The sequence below is a fragment of the Aythya ferina genome (genome assembly GCF_964211825.1).
Source record: "Aythya ferina genome assembly, chromosome: 1".
Lineage (NCBI taxonomy): Eukaryota > Metazoa > Chordata > Aves > Anseriformes > Anatidae > Aythya > Aythya ferina.
This window is the reverse complement of record NC_140296.1, coordinates 1,631,820-1,644,966: the sequence shown is the minus strand read 5'-3', so window position 1 is coordinate 1,644,966 and position 13,147 is coordinate 1,631,820. Positions and strand designations below refer to the sequence as shown.

General features: G+C 45.8%; 1 protein-coding gene across 2 annotated transcripts in view; it reads right to left on the bottom strand.

The window, feature by feature from the left end:
- Positions 1 to 13,147, bottom strand: part of RAB6A (RAB6A, member RAS oncogene family) — a 46,809-nt gene that overhangs the window by 19,278 nt on the left and 14,384 nt on the right. The gene's annotated exons all lie outside the window — the stretch shown is intronic.

Sequence of the window (13,147 nt, the reverse complement as noted above, 5' to 3'; positions counted from 1 at the left end):
GTCCTGCAGATCTGCATGGTGCAATTACACCTCCTATAAACAAAAGAGTAGTTATTTGGCTTTACAATGCAAATTCATTAATGTGCGTGTTTTTCTGGAAAGGGTTGGCTCTTGCAACACAATCCTCACCGCTCCATTACCTTCACCCTTCCTTTGATGAGAGGTCCACAACTCCTTTTTGCACAAGCAGGTTGATCTGCTGTTAAAACCCCATTACCCACCCCTGCAGCTGACAAATCCACGTGGTGCCAGGCCAGGTTTGCAGATTTAGGAAGCCAGCAGCCAAAAAAACCCCGGTAAGGTCTGCTCTGTGCAGCCATTTGAGGTGCTGCAGCTCCTCTAATTGCAAATCTGCTCGGCCAGGTTAAATCTCAGGTGTGTTGAACCATCAAGTTCTCATTTCATAACCAGGATCTGCATCAGCTGTGTGTTTATGTGTATGTAGGTCCATATATATATGTATACACGCAGATATATACATCACACACATATATATAGTTAAAAACACTTCCAGCCGGGTATCAGACCCCCTCGTAATCCCATTTTTCTTAAAAACCAAGTAACCAGAGGTTCATTTCGGAGAAATCACCATCACACAGTTATTTTCCATGCTTTTTCTCCCAGCTGAGCCAGGAGAAAGCCTCACTCACACCCACCAGACATCCCCATACCCCGTCCCACCTTCACCCAGAGATGTTCAGGAACCAAACACCCAAAGCTGCCTCAATGTAATGTCTTTAAAGCCCCTTAATTGCACGTAGATCATTTAGGACACGAATTTCCTCAAGCATAAATCCTTCCCGTTGTCTTCTGGCCTCCCTGCAGCTGGGATTTGCCAGCTCCCAGGCACTTAAGAGGAGCAGGGGGAGCTGGGTGGGTTGTGCTGGCCTCAAGTGCTGTGTCTCAGGCAGGCAGGATTCCTGAAGCCAGAGCTCAATTTAGCCCTGAGATGATCAACAGCACAAGCTGCTGCAGGACAAACAGCCACGGGCTGCAAGGATTTCACCCCAAACCCAGCAAAAACAAGAACCTGGAAGGAAAAGGATGAGGAAATCCCACACCTTCCCACTGCAGCACTTATTAAATCCTAGCGCTGGCTTTGCAGCCCCAAACAAGGTGGCTCTTCCTCACCTGGCCACCAAAACAGCCAGATAAATTGAATTATCTGCAATCAAACCCATGGAAGGATTTGCTTTGGTAAGTCACTTTTTCATTTGGAAGTCTTGCAGCAGATCGTGTGCCTTCCCACCACACACTGAGACGTCTTGAAGGGAGCCTGGTCTAGAAAATAAAAAGCTAGAAAATAAAAAAGTCTAGAAAATAAATAAAATCTGGAAGACAGAAAATCTAGGAAATAAAAAATCTAGAAAATGAAAATCTAGGAAATAAAGGTCTAGAAATTTAAAAATATATATATCTAGAAAATAAATCTAGAAAAAAAAAGTTCTAGAAAGTAAAAAAAAAATCTAGAAAATGAAATCTAGAAAACAAAAATCTAGACAATTAAAAAATCTAGAAAACAAAAAATATAGAAAGTAAAAAAAATCTAGAAAAAAAACTAGAAAATAAAGATATAGAAAATTTTTTAAAAAAATCTAGAAAATTAAAAATCTAGAAAATAAAATCTTTAAAAGGTGTCTATGAGTTCCTTGAGCTTCTTCTCCTACCCTCACCCGTTTCACAGAGGAGGGAAACGGGGTGCAGCTTGGCTCGTTCACGTTTCAATACCTGCTTCAGCCAACGTTTGGATGGAGTTTCTTAACGTGTTTCACCTCTAAGCCATTTCTCCCCCAGAGCGGGGAAAAATTTCAAGATGCAAACACGTCCAGGGCAGCGTTAGTCAACAGCACAGTGGCAGGCAGCAGCCTTTAAGCCAAAATATTTCTGGTATGCTGCTGGGACACGGAAAAAAAAGGTGTTAAGGTTATCCCTGGAGGGATAAAGGTGGGGAAGGAGAGAGGGAAAGGATTTTTTCCCTCGTGCAGGGCGCTGGTGGAGCAGAGGGAGCTTCTGCTGGAGGCATTTATGGCTCTGTTAGGGGAAAATGAGGAAAAACTCTGGTTCAGGAGCTGAGAAAGAGTTTTTTTGGCAAGAAATCTCAGCCTGCACGGATTACACGATGACCAGAAGGCGATGGGGAGCAGAGGAGCACCTTAGTGGTTAACCAAAAAACCTCGTTCGTCCCGATGCTGAACATCAATCCTGGAAGCTTTTCCGAGCTGGTTAAGCTCGGGGCTCTCTGACTTGCTGGCAGGTTTCTCCTCAGCTACGCCAGCTCAAAAAGTCTGGTCCAAGGGATGTCTGGTGGCTCCTGCTCTGGGCTTTCTCACCAGCTGCCTCCCTAACCCATTCCCTGAACAATCAGACCCAAAAAACACAGCCTGTGGGGTGCTTTTTCCTAGGGAGAGAAGCGTTTTGCTGCACAAGACAATAAGTGGAAGCGTTAATCTGCCTTAATTTTGATAAACTGCAATGTTTTAATATCCCACGAGACAGGGAGAAAGCTTTTATGCTGCTACAGAAAAATAAGGAGCTCCTAAAAAGAGAAGCTGGATCCTTTTTTCGTTACAGAGACAAGCAAAGACGAGCCTCCTTCCAAACCAGCAACCGAATCAGCGGTGGCTAAGAGCAAAGAGAGACATAATTAAGTTAAAAGATGGGAACTTGTGAAGTTTCTATCCGTGAAATTGCCACTAACGACGGGGGGGGGGGCCAAATGCGAAGCCTTCAGCAGCTAATTGAGTCGACCTGATCAATATTCTTTGTCTGGAAGCCCTGAGCTGCTGCCCGGTGCTTATTCCAGGCCGGGCATTCGTCTGCGAGATGGGATCGATAGCGTTCATCTCAGAGCTCCAGCGACTTTTCATCTGCCAGCACTTCCCGGCGAGATTTCAAGGTCGTCCATCTGATTCCTGATGGTCGTTCACTTGGTTCTGCTGCTGCCGGAGCCTCCTGTGCTGGAGGTTGGTGCATCCAGCACCAGGCACTGCTAATGACGTTGATTAATAGGGGGTAGAGGCAAATCCTCAGTGCCAGAGCCTGTGGAGTACCTGCTGGTGGTTACTGCTGGCTTTAAGGTAACGAGTCCCCAGGGAGACTCTTACAGGAGCCAGGGAAGGAGGTTAGGGACAGGATGCCACCAACGTGGCATTTCCAGGTTGTTTGGCACCAGGTGGGGTGTGCAAAGAGCTCAGGAGACATTCAGGAGTGACCTACAAAGGAAAAAGAACTTGGGATCGTGGCACTGCTGCTTTAGGGCTTGCCTCGTATGTTGGGGAGTCGCGTCTGGTCCAAGGGTTCTTCCAAAAAAGTCACACTGAGGTCTGAGTTCCTACTAATCTAGTTGTTGTTTAGCTCTTTCAAATCGTAATCAATAAGAAGAAACATCTGTAAAGCAAAAAAAAAATCCAAAATATCACCAATCCATCCAGCTTCTTCACTATAAAGCCAAAAATCTGCACTTAACCTTTCCGAGTTCTCGGTGGCAGGTCCAGTTAACAAAGCTCCAGCTTTCTAAGAGGATAAATGAGGCAGAGGAAGATGAAGAAAGCTTCTCATCACAGAGACGGTAACAGTATAATCCCCAAATCTGCAAGATTCCTGCAAGATCTGGTTAAAGGACAAATCCCAGCAACGCAGCTTTCTCTCAAAGCTCCCCCCAAAATCTTCCCTGGAAGTATTTCTGTAAAAACGCCCTCAAAGCAGCTGGCAGGGCAGCTCCAAGACCTGATCTGTTGGTGCCTGAGACCCAAGACTTAAAAATCATTGGAACTCAAGGATTGAATGCTAAAGATTTGTGAACGTGCTGGTAAAAACAACCCAAGGCATGGCTACGAAAAAAGCACTGCTGAGAACAATATCCTGGATTATGGATGCCTGAAAACCATTTTTAGGTTGTTATTTAAGACCAAGCCCCGAAACAAGGATGCTCGTACTTAAAATGATCTGTACGAACCAGTAATCAAGAGGAGTATTTTTAGATATGTCAGTCTGAGCTCTTAAAACAGAAATGCTGTGTTAAAGTGATTAAAGCAGCTTCGTTAAGAAAAATCCTCCTCTGCTTTTCGCTGTCGTGCTGTGGAAATTTTAACCGGTCCGCCCAGCGCAAGAAACTGAGCTCATTCATCATCCCAAAGACACCGACGGAGCCAGACTGCAGCTTCAGCAGCTTCTTGGAGAGATCAGGTCCACCCAAAACAGGGCTGAGGAACTCAGGGACAGCACCAGGTCCAGCTGCAGATAGCAGAGCTACAAGCAGGAGCTGGTGCAGCCTCACCTCCTCGTGCTGCCTCTAGGCTGTAATTAAAGAACTGTTTACCCTGAAGTATTCTCCATTGATTCCACTTGTGCTCCGCTGTCAAACCTCTTTTATTTTGCCGTTTCTCTCCTGATGCGCGATGCCAGACGAGGTCAGGCCAAAGGACCATCAAATCCAATATTTTCTATCCTTAAGTGTCCGATAAATCAAAACAAATCCGGGACAAAAACCAGAAGAAAGCCTGCAAAGCAGAAACCTCCCTAAAAAACCCCACAGCTCTCCCCTCAGTAAGTAGCTTTGGCTACATCTGAAAACATGGAGGCTGGGAAAAAAAAAGATCAGTTACTTTTAGCAGAATCACAAAGCCACATAGCTTTTATTTTATTTAAGAGCAAAGGACGTATGATACTACGTGTGCATTTATCAGACGTTTTCAAAGCTTGTTTTGGCTACCCAGAGCTTCAGATGCCCTCCCAGCCCTGCTGCTGGAAGGGAATGGCTGCCCCATTAATTCCAGGCAATAAGAATATTTTGTGCTCTTAACACTCCAAAAATTGTGCTTCCGTACTACTTTGGTGGTCCCTGCGTTATTCCAACGCAGCAATAGCTTCTTTATGCACAAAGAAAACGCTTCCAATAACCTCTTCTAAGATCATTTATTCCCGGCCTAATTAAGTTTTAACTTATAAATTACACTCTCGTCCTTTTAAACAGATTTGCATCTTTAAGGAGTTTAAGATTTTCTTTAGGAAGTTAACTCAGTATCCAGAGAGAGAAAGTGAAACAAATGAGATGCAAAAAACAAAGACCAGGGTGGTTTTTAAGTAATTTTAGTAATTTAAGATATGTTCCACCATTTTCTACTTAAAACGTATTTGTTCCCTTTATCCCAGAGAACAGAGGCAACTCACCTTGATGTTAATTGATTATATTTTTGATATTCGCTTGAATGAATAATGAACTGAAGCTTGCACCCAGATCACAAACACAGAGATCAGTGAGGGAAACTGAAATACGTACAGTGAACCTCTCAACTTCAGATCGAGCAAAATATAGCAGAGCCCTGAGCAGCAGGCATCCTCTGATTAGAAAGTTAATTAATGCTCTCCTGGCGGTTTTGTCACTCGAACTGTAGCCTCTTTAAGGGACAAAATTAGTGGCTACTTGATTGTCGTAGACAGGTATTATTGGCCAGCAAGGATCTGCAGGTAACTTGCTGATGCAAACCACCGATATTTATTTACTTGTACTCTTTGGTGGTTCAGCAGAACCTGTGGTCCATCGCGAGGATGCTTCTAAAACGCAAAAAGTAATTTAAAAGCAGAGCAGGCAGCGCATGACTGGGTGCCACAAACCCCTGTGCAGCGGTGCAGAAAGCAGAAGGTGAACAACACAAATGGGGAAAAGCAGCAACAAGGCTGCTGCTGGCAGTGGTTTGTACGTTATTGAGCAGGGGGGAGGAGGACAGACAGCCCAGCAACCAGTCCAGAAGGGTTTTTTTGGCAATACGTGTGCAGTTTTTATGGCATCCTACCTCGAAAAGCAGTTCTAGAAGGGGGGATGCGATCGATAACAGTGTCAGACAGCTGCACGGGGCCTTTTTGGGCCAACGAATCGCTGCCAAGCCTTAATTTCTTTTCAGGTCACCACCCCAACAATGCCCTTTTTTCTTTTTTTTTAATTAAAAGCACTATCAAAAACTGTTAGACGTAGTAATGGATCGATTCCCTTGGCTTCAGGGACTGCCAGCAGCTCCCAAATGGAGAATCACTGGCTTGTGACCTGCCCTGTTGTGCTGCTGGAGAACTCCAGGGATGCACGCTCTGCTTACCAAAAATCAGCAGTTACAAGCCTGCAAAAAAGCACAGAATCAGCACTGTGAGGCCTACAAGGTGCAGGTATATGGCAATGGCTGCCTTGGGATCCAGGCTCAAAGGAAGGAGGCGCCTGAAGAAGAGCTGTCCCCTCAGGGAGGTGATCACACCCCTGGTGAGGCCGCCCCTCGAGTGCTGGGTTCAGCTTTGGGCCCCTCACTGCCAGAAGGACATTGAGGCCCTGGAGCCTCTGCTCACAGGGAACCAGGGCCAGGAGCAGAGGGAACAGCCTCGAGTTGTGCCAGGGGAGGCTCAGGTTGGCAATGAGGAGACATTTCTGCTCAGCAAGAGCGGTCAGGCCTTGGGACGGGTTGCCCAGGGAGGTGGGGGAGTCCCCGTCCCTGGGGGTGTTCAAGGAGAGCTTGGACGTGGTGCTTGGGGACAGGGCTTGGCGGTGACATTGGTGGTTGGGTGGTTGGACCTGATTATTTTGTAGGGCTTTTCCAACCCTAATGACTCTGGGATTCTCTCAGGGCCACTGCACACCAAACACTGCCTCCTCAGAGCAGCCTCTTATGGCTGAGGGGCGGGAAGCCATCTCACGCGGCCAGCACCATGCCCCTGCTCCGACACCTCCTCTCTTTCTTTCCCTCCTCAAATGAGAAGAGTGACAGATCAAGGCACTAAACCACTAGTAAAACATGTTAAAATTCACTAGCTTGAGGTCTGTTGGGATTTTTTAAGCTTCACCACCTCTTCTTTCCTCATCTCTGTGGACGTCCCCTTCCCAGTCTGGGCTCCCCTTCACCTCACCTTACACACCTTTCTCACCCACCTGTGGGCTGCAGCAGGGACATCTCTCACCCCCCAGACTGATGGGACGTGTTATTTGGAGTTTTAAACACTGACAAGACCCCAGGAATTCCCATAGTTGAAATACAGTCCTGCAGTCTCCTTAAGGAACTGTACGGAAAAGGTGCACTGAGCGTTTTTGTATTTTCTGTTAGTCACTGGTTGACAAAATGATATGAAGTAACATAGGATAGCCATTACCACAGTTGTTCAAAGACTATTATACCACTGGCAATTTAAAAAAAAACAAACAAACAAACAAACAAAAAAAAACTACAGAAATTAATCAAATGGAAGAAAAACGACTTCCAGAAGCCTGAGGTAAAAAAGAGACTTCCAGAAGCCTGAGGTAATCCCACAAGCACAACAATATTATTTTTTTTTTAATCTCAGGCCATAGTACTGGACATTACTTAGAATTACGACATTTTTGCTAACCTTGAAATCCCAAATTTGTAGCCTGAAGTAAAATCAACACCCGTTCCTTAAGGTCAGGTTTAGACGCACTGCTCATCTTCCATTTCCCTTCCAGGTGAGGTGCTGGGGGGTTCAGCCTCTTCCAAAATCACTTTTTACACAGGCTGTAACACCCCACGGCTCAGCAGGAATAGGATTGCCCCAGGTAAGAAAACCAAGAGCCCTGCACACGACGGTGATGAACTCAGAGATCCAGCATCTGGCGAACCAAACCGTGAAATGGCCGGCACGATACCTGACCCTTCCCTCCTCAATGCACAGCCCTGAATATTTTGAAGCATGAAATAAAAATGCAACAAGCATTGCTTTTTTTCTCATTGGGAATTAGATTACCTGAATCCTGAGAGAGCTTCTACCCAAAGCAAAGACGGTTTTTGTTCCAGCTGAGGGCCGAAGAGGGGTCGTACTTAGCGCTGCAATTAAGCGAGCGGCAGCAGGGCCAGAAGGCTTGCTGCCGAGGAAATTTCAGCTTTCATTTTGCCATTCGACCTTCAGTCGAGTATTTGTCACGGAAGAACCGAGCAAACCATTTTAAAGCCTCGCTACCTCGGCAGCTCCACCACCGAGAAGCTGTGACATCAGCCTTTTAGCTCACTAGACAGCCTTCAGCACTCCAGTATAATAAAAAACACACAAAAAACCTGCATTTAACAAACTCGAGGAGGCCACGAGCTAGGTATACAAGCCTAAATGGATGGTTAAGAAGCCTGCATGAATATTTATGACTGTCTGGTGCAGAACAGCAGGAAGGGAAGCAAGGGAGCCGAGTGAAATGGCATGATCTAACAAGGAATGACACCTAGCCAGCAGATGAGCACACTGAAAGCCATTATGTGAACGGCTGATATCATCTGCGCCTTATTCTCGCATGCTGCAATGGCAGGGACACAAAGAAAGGGAGCAAGTCGGCTTCCACTGTAGAAATTTTCAGCAGTAAGTATATAAAGAAGGTGCAGTGATCCCGCATCTCACACACGTTGCTGCTACACCTGATGCTTTCCCTCTCCGAGGCAGAGGGCACGACACGATCCTCCAAAAAGGATTTTAGAGAGTTCCTGCAAAAATATTCATCTATTTCGGTTACGGCCCCGGGAAGGCAGTGAAATTTGCAGCTCCCTAAGTCCATTTTGTCTCAGTGAGATGCCCTCCGACAGCAGAGACCACACTACAGCTATTTGTCATTCAGGAGGCGAAGATTCAGCTCTTCTCCCCGAGCCAAAGATTAATTTTTTAATGGCTTCTACCAGAAATTGCTGCATCTGCATTTCCAGCCCTGGCCAAAACGTGTAAAGCTTTGCAAGCATCTGAGACCCTGATGCAAGATGTGCCCCTGCCATCGGAGAAGTGAGCAGGGAACCCGATTTTGTCACAACCCCAGTGTCAGAGCAGAGGGGTGCAGGTCAGGCAATAACCCACGCCAACAAGAGCTGTCGTGCCCGCTGCTCTCTCCTGTCAAGCATTCCCCTAAGTTACAAAAAGGGACCAATTACTCCCTCATCTACAACAACCAGTAATCAAATGATTAACACTCCACTAACCGCCTTGTAAAAAGGCTGCCTACGAAAATACAGGCTCGCCTGAAAAAAAAGCTTCATTAGCATTCATTTTCATTCAGTCTTTTCTCCGAGTAGCTCAGAAGAGAAGGAGCACGGTGCTAGTTTCCAACCAGACGCAGCTTGGCCCTGCTTGCGCCACAGCACTTCACCCAAAACAGAAGGAAATGGAAGCTGAAGCATTTCTCTGACCTAGAAAGTGCTTTTTTTCCCCAGGGTTTTGTTCACGGCTACGGCCAGCAACGCTTGCATTGCTTACACAATGACTCACGAAAGCAGAAACTTCCAGTTTCGTCCCATTTTTTTTACATTCCTGCTTGGAAACCACCAGCTGACTTTGACAGGATGCCATCTCAACAGCAAAGCGTGATTTTTGATGTATTTTGTCAGGGACAAGCAGCCGCTCCATTCATCGCCCCACTGCAGAGGAACGAGACTCATTCATTAGTTAAAGCCCTGCAGACAGCCGACAATTTATTCTAATACATGAATTTGTTCCAGGTGCTTCATTCAGAGGGATCAGGACTACAGCGAAGCAAAACCCAGGACTGAAAAGCTGCCTTGGCCACAGCGACTGTCTTCCAGAAGGAATCTGCAACAGATTTTCGCATAAGGATGAACCAAAGGAAGCTTTTTGGGGTACCGTGCTCTGTAAGAAACTTGGCCTTTGAGCTCAATCTGCTTCAAGACAACCGTGCATATATTTGAGGGGATTTTAAGAGGTTCTGCCAACAGAAGAATTGGGTTGTGTCAGATTTCTGCTCCAGATTTGTTTTTAACCCTCTAGGTTTTACTCCAGGAGATAGGCAGGAAATATCCGCTGTGAAACTCTGCCCTGCCTCGTGTTTAACTAAAAGCTGACAGCACCATGCAGAGAAATTCAGCAGAGCTTGAGGCCTTCAGCTCCCTTTCAACCCAACCCATTCCACAATCCTGAAATTTATTCTCTTACCCCTCCTTATCCACCCCAAAAAGGGGGTAGAAAAGATTTCCAAAACCTAACAGTTCAAGCCTGGCTCACGTCTCAGAAGTGAAGCTCTCAGCCTTAAATTAGCTAAACACTCCAGTCTGGCTGCACATTTGCATTTCAATCTAATTGAACCCTCTTAATGCCTTCGTCTCTGTGGTGCAGAACACACAGCTAGACAACGAAAGCCATTAAAAGACCACTCCTTTTCCTTAAATTCTTGTTTTATTCTCAACTTTGCACTCTACCTTTTCTCAGCAGAATTCCTGTTGCACACTATTGCAGTTTTCTGAACGTATTTAGCAAATGACTTGGTACCAACGTGGTTGCTTTCCCTTTTTATAACATCAGACCTCCCTTCCACATGGGATCCTGCTCCAATCATCGATATAAAAGCTCTGAGAGCAATCTGTTGGCTCCATCTTGCTAGAAGACTCCTTCCACGTCACAGCCAGGCTGGCTCGCTGTTCTATTTTCACAGCAAAGTGTCTCCAGGTTGCTCAAATTTTCACACTGCTCTTCTAAAGCAGCGTATGTTCGAGCGTTTCGTGCCCTGAACTAGGATCTTCCGATGGAGATCATCTATTAATACCTCCAGGAGCCTTCTGGGGATGCGTGGGGCACAGAAGGTGGGAGAAATACTGTCCTGGCACGTGGCTGGGCACGAAACACCATCCTTTCTGGCACCGGGGTCCTTCTGCACAACACCTGCAGGAACATCCTGAGGTCATTTTGAACGAGCACACCTCAAATCTTCCTCCAGCGAGGCTCTGCGATGCTGCAGCTCTTCAAAAACCTGCATATGCTGCACTAGATAGCATTAAGCCTATGTTAAACCTCACATTTGTGATCCCCAGGGACACAAAACGGGCAAGAAGCCACCTTCAACAAGCAGGGGAGCATTTCTCCCAAAGGCTCCTACCTTTTATGTAACTGAGCCACCAAGAGCTAAATGCCACGCTACCAAAAAAAAAAAAAAACACTGATTTTTTTACAGCTGACAGCTCGATGCTGGAGGATGACTGGCTAAAAATCTGCTGTGCCACTGATCTCAGCGCTCATTGCCATATGGATGCATTTTCGGCTGTCTCTTAGGCATTTTAAGACCAGCAAGAGAAGCAAGGAATTGTCACTTGTACTTAAGGTTGGCAGTAGCTGGAGGGGAAAGGAGGAGGCAGAAAAATGTAATTTCCATTAGCTTTTTTTTTTTTTTTTTTGACTCAACATTAGCTGCTTGCTTTCCTTAGACAAATTAGAAGCCCATTTTGTTTGGTTTCAGATAGACTTCCTTGAAGTTAGCTTTACCTGGAGTTTGGTGCCTGTTTTTTTTTTTTTTTTTTTTTTAATCACCACGTGGCTTTGGTTCATGTGAGATAAATCCTAACAAGGGCTGGTGCAGTTGAAACCATGCAGCTCTGATGAGTAACGGGTGGGCAAAGTTTCCCTTGTGACAGTGACAAAAATACACGGCAACGAAGAGCTTCGTTAATCTGGGGAGGGTTTCTTGTTGGTAATTACTTTTCCTCCCCAAACAGGAAAGAGCACAAAGGAAAACTGATTTTTCTTTTAAAACAATTAACATGCTCACTGCTGAGCAGGAAGAGAAAGGTTTGCATACGTCTGTGCTGCATTTTTACCCCTTTTTTTTCCTCTTTTCTAGGGAATATTCAGCTCGTATACTCTTCCCCCTTGCCAGGGCACAGTTTCAATCATGGTGGACTCCAAAGCGAAGGTAGGTGCTCCGAGGAGCTGCTTAAATCAGAAGCACACTCACAGCTCCCCTGTGCTCAGCCATTCCAGAAGTCTGCTGCTGAAATTCAGGCAGTTATATAACTTTCCACATTTAAAAAAAAAAAAAGAAGAAGAATGTAAAGACTTTGAGGGCCACTTACTACCTGTCCATCTTGGGATCATCCTGATCCAAAGCAAAGAATCCATTAAAAAAATTGTATGTTCATGAACATTTTAGAAAGAAATGTGATGGTTTGATTATTTTGTCAAGAATTATTTTGTCAAGACAAAAAAAGTCATGGAAATTTTATCTATGCTACGGAACAGATTTAAAAGCACAGGCTCTGTGTTGGGAAGATGAAGTCAGTTGTCTGGTTTTCTGCAGCTCCAAGCCAGCCACATTACGCAGCCCATGCCAGTTTCAATGGTTAAAGGGTTTCTAAAAACACCAGAGCCAGAATTAGTGTCACAAGCCCCCAGCCTTCTGGCAATTTCAGTTTTCCTCAGCTGGTGCAACACCAAGCACCTGGGAAGTTACACAATGCTGTTTTGCATTCGGTACTTCCAGTTTTCTATTAGAACTGCTGGTTTTGCTCACGTTTAGAGCTCTGAATCTTCCACCAGCCTTTACTAGGGGGCTAAATATCCCGTTGTCTCCTGCAGGTACAGAGACCGTCCTTCAGAGGCAGAGAAAATGGAAGCTGAACGATGCCAAGACCTGAACTGAAATGCAGCTGGATCTGAAGCAGCAGAAAGATGACTGTTTCTGGATGACTGACACCCTGTGAGCTGGTGGGGAAGTCAGAAACTGTCTTGTACTGCCTACAGCAGAGCAGGCTAGGAGCTTTTATCAATAGAAAAGTCTTTTATAATCTTGTACAGACCTGTAACGAAGATGTTGAGACTCTAAGCATGAAGTAGGCAGCTAAACACGTGCAAACGAGCAAGCATCAGCAGAAGAAGGGTTGGGAGACTTGCACGTGCTATTGCTACACGCTGTGGTAAATGTGGCTTCATTCAAACGACCGGAGGAAGAACAAATTGAGATAAGGCACAAAAGCCACTGAGGTAGTACAAACACAGCCCAGAAGTCACAAAACCAAAACACCCAGGAGACACGAGGGCTCCACGCTGTGTCCTGTCCTCGGGATGACACGAAGCAGCTTTGGCCACAGCACTCGGGCACTCACCTGGGATCCCTCCGAGGACATGAACACAAGGAAGATTGATGCTAGAGTGCTCTGAGAGTGAAATCTCAAAGTGAAATCTGCTCAGCCAGAAGCAAACGGCTCCTTTCTCCTCTAACGGTCTGCATTAGTTCGCTAATTGTCCACGGCTACAGCCCCCAGAAATGGATTGGGGAAGAAATTCCGTTCCTGGCTTTCTAGCTCACTGTGTGAGAAGCAGGGGGAAAAGGAGCAGGGAAAAGGAGCAATACAGCCCAGTTAATTAACGAAAGGTACTCACAGGTCACCTTTGCATTTCAAAGACTGCT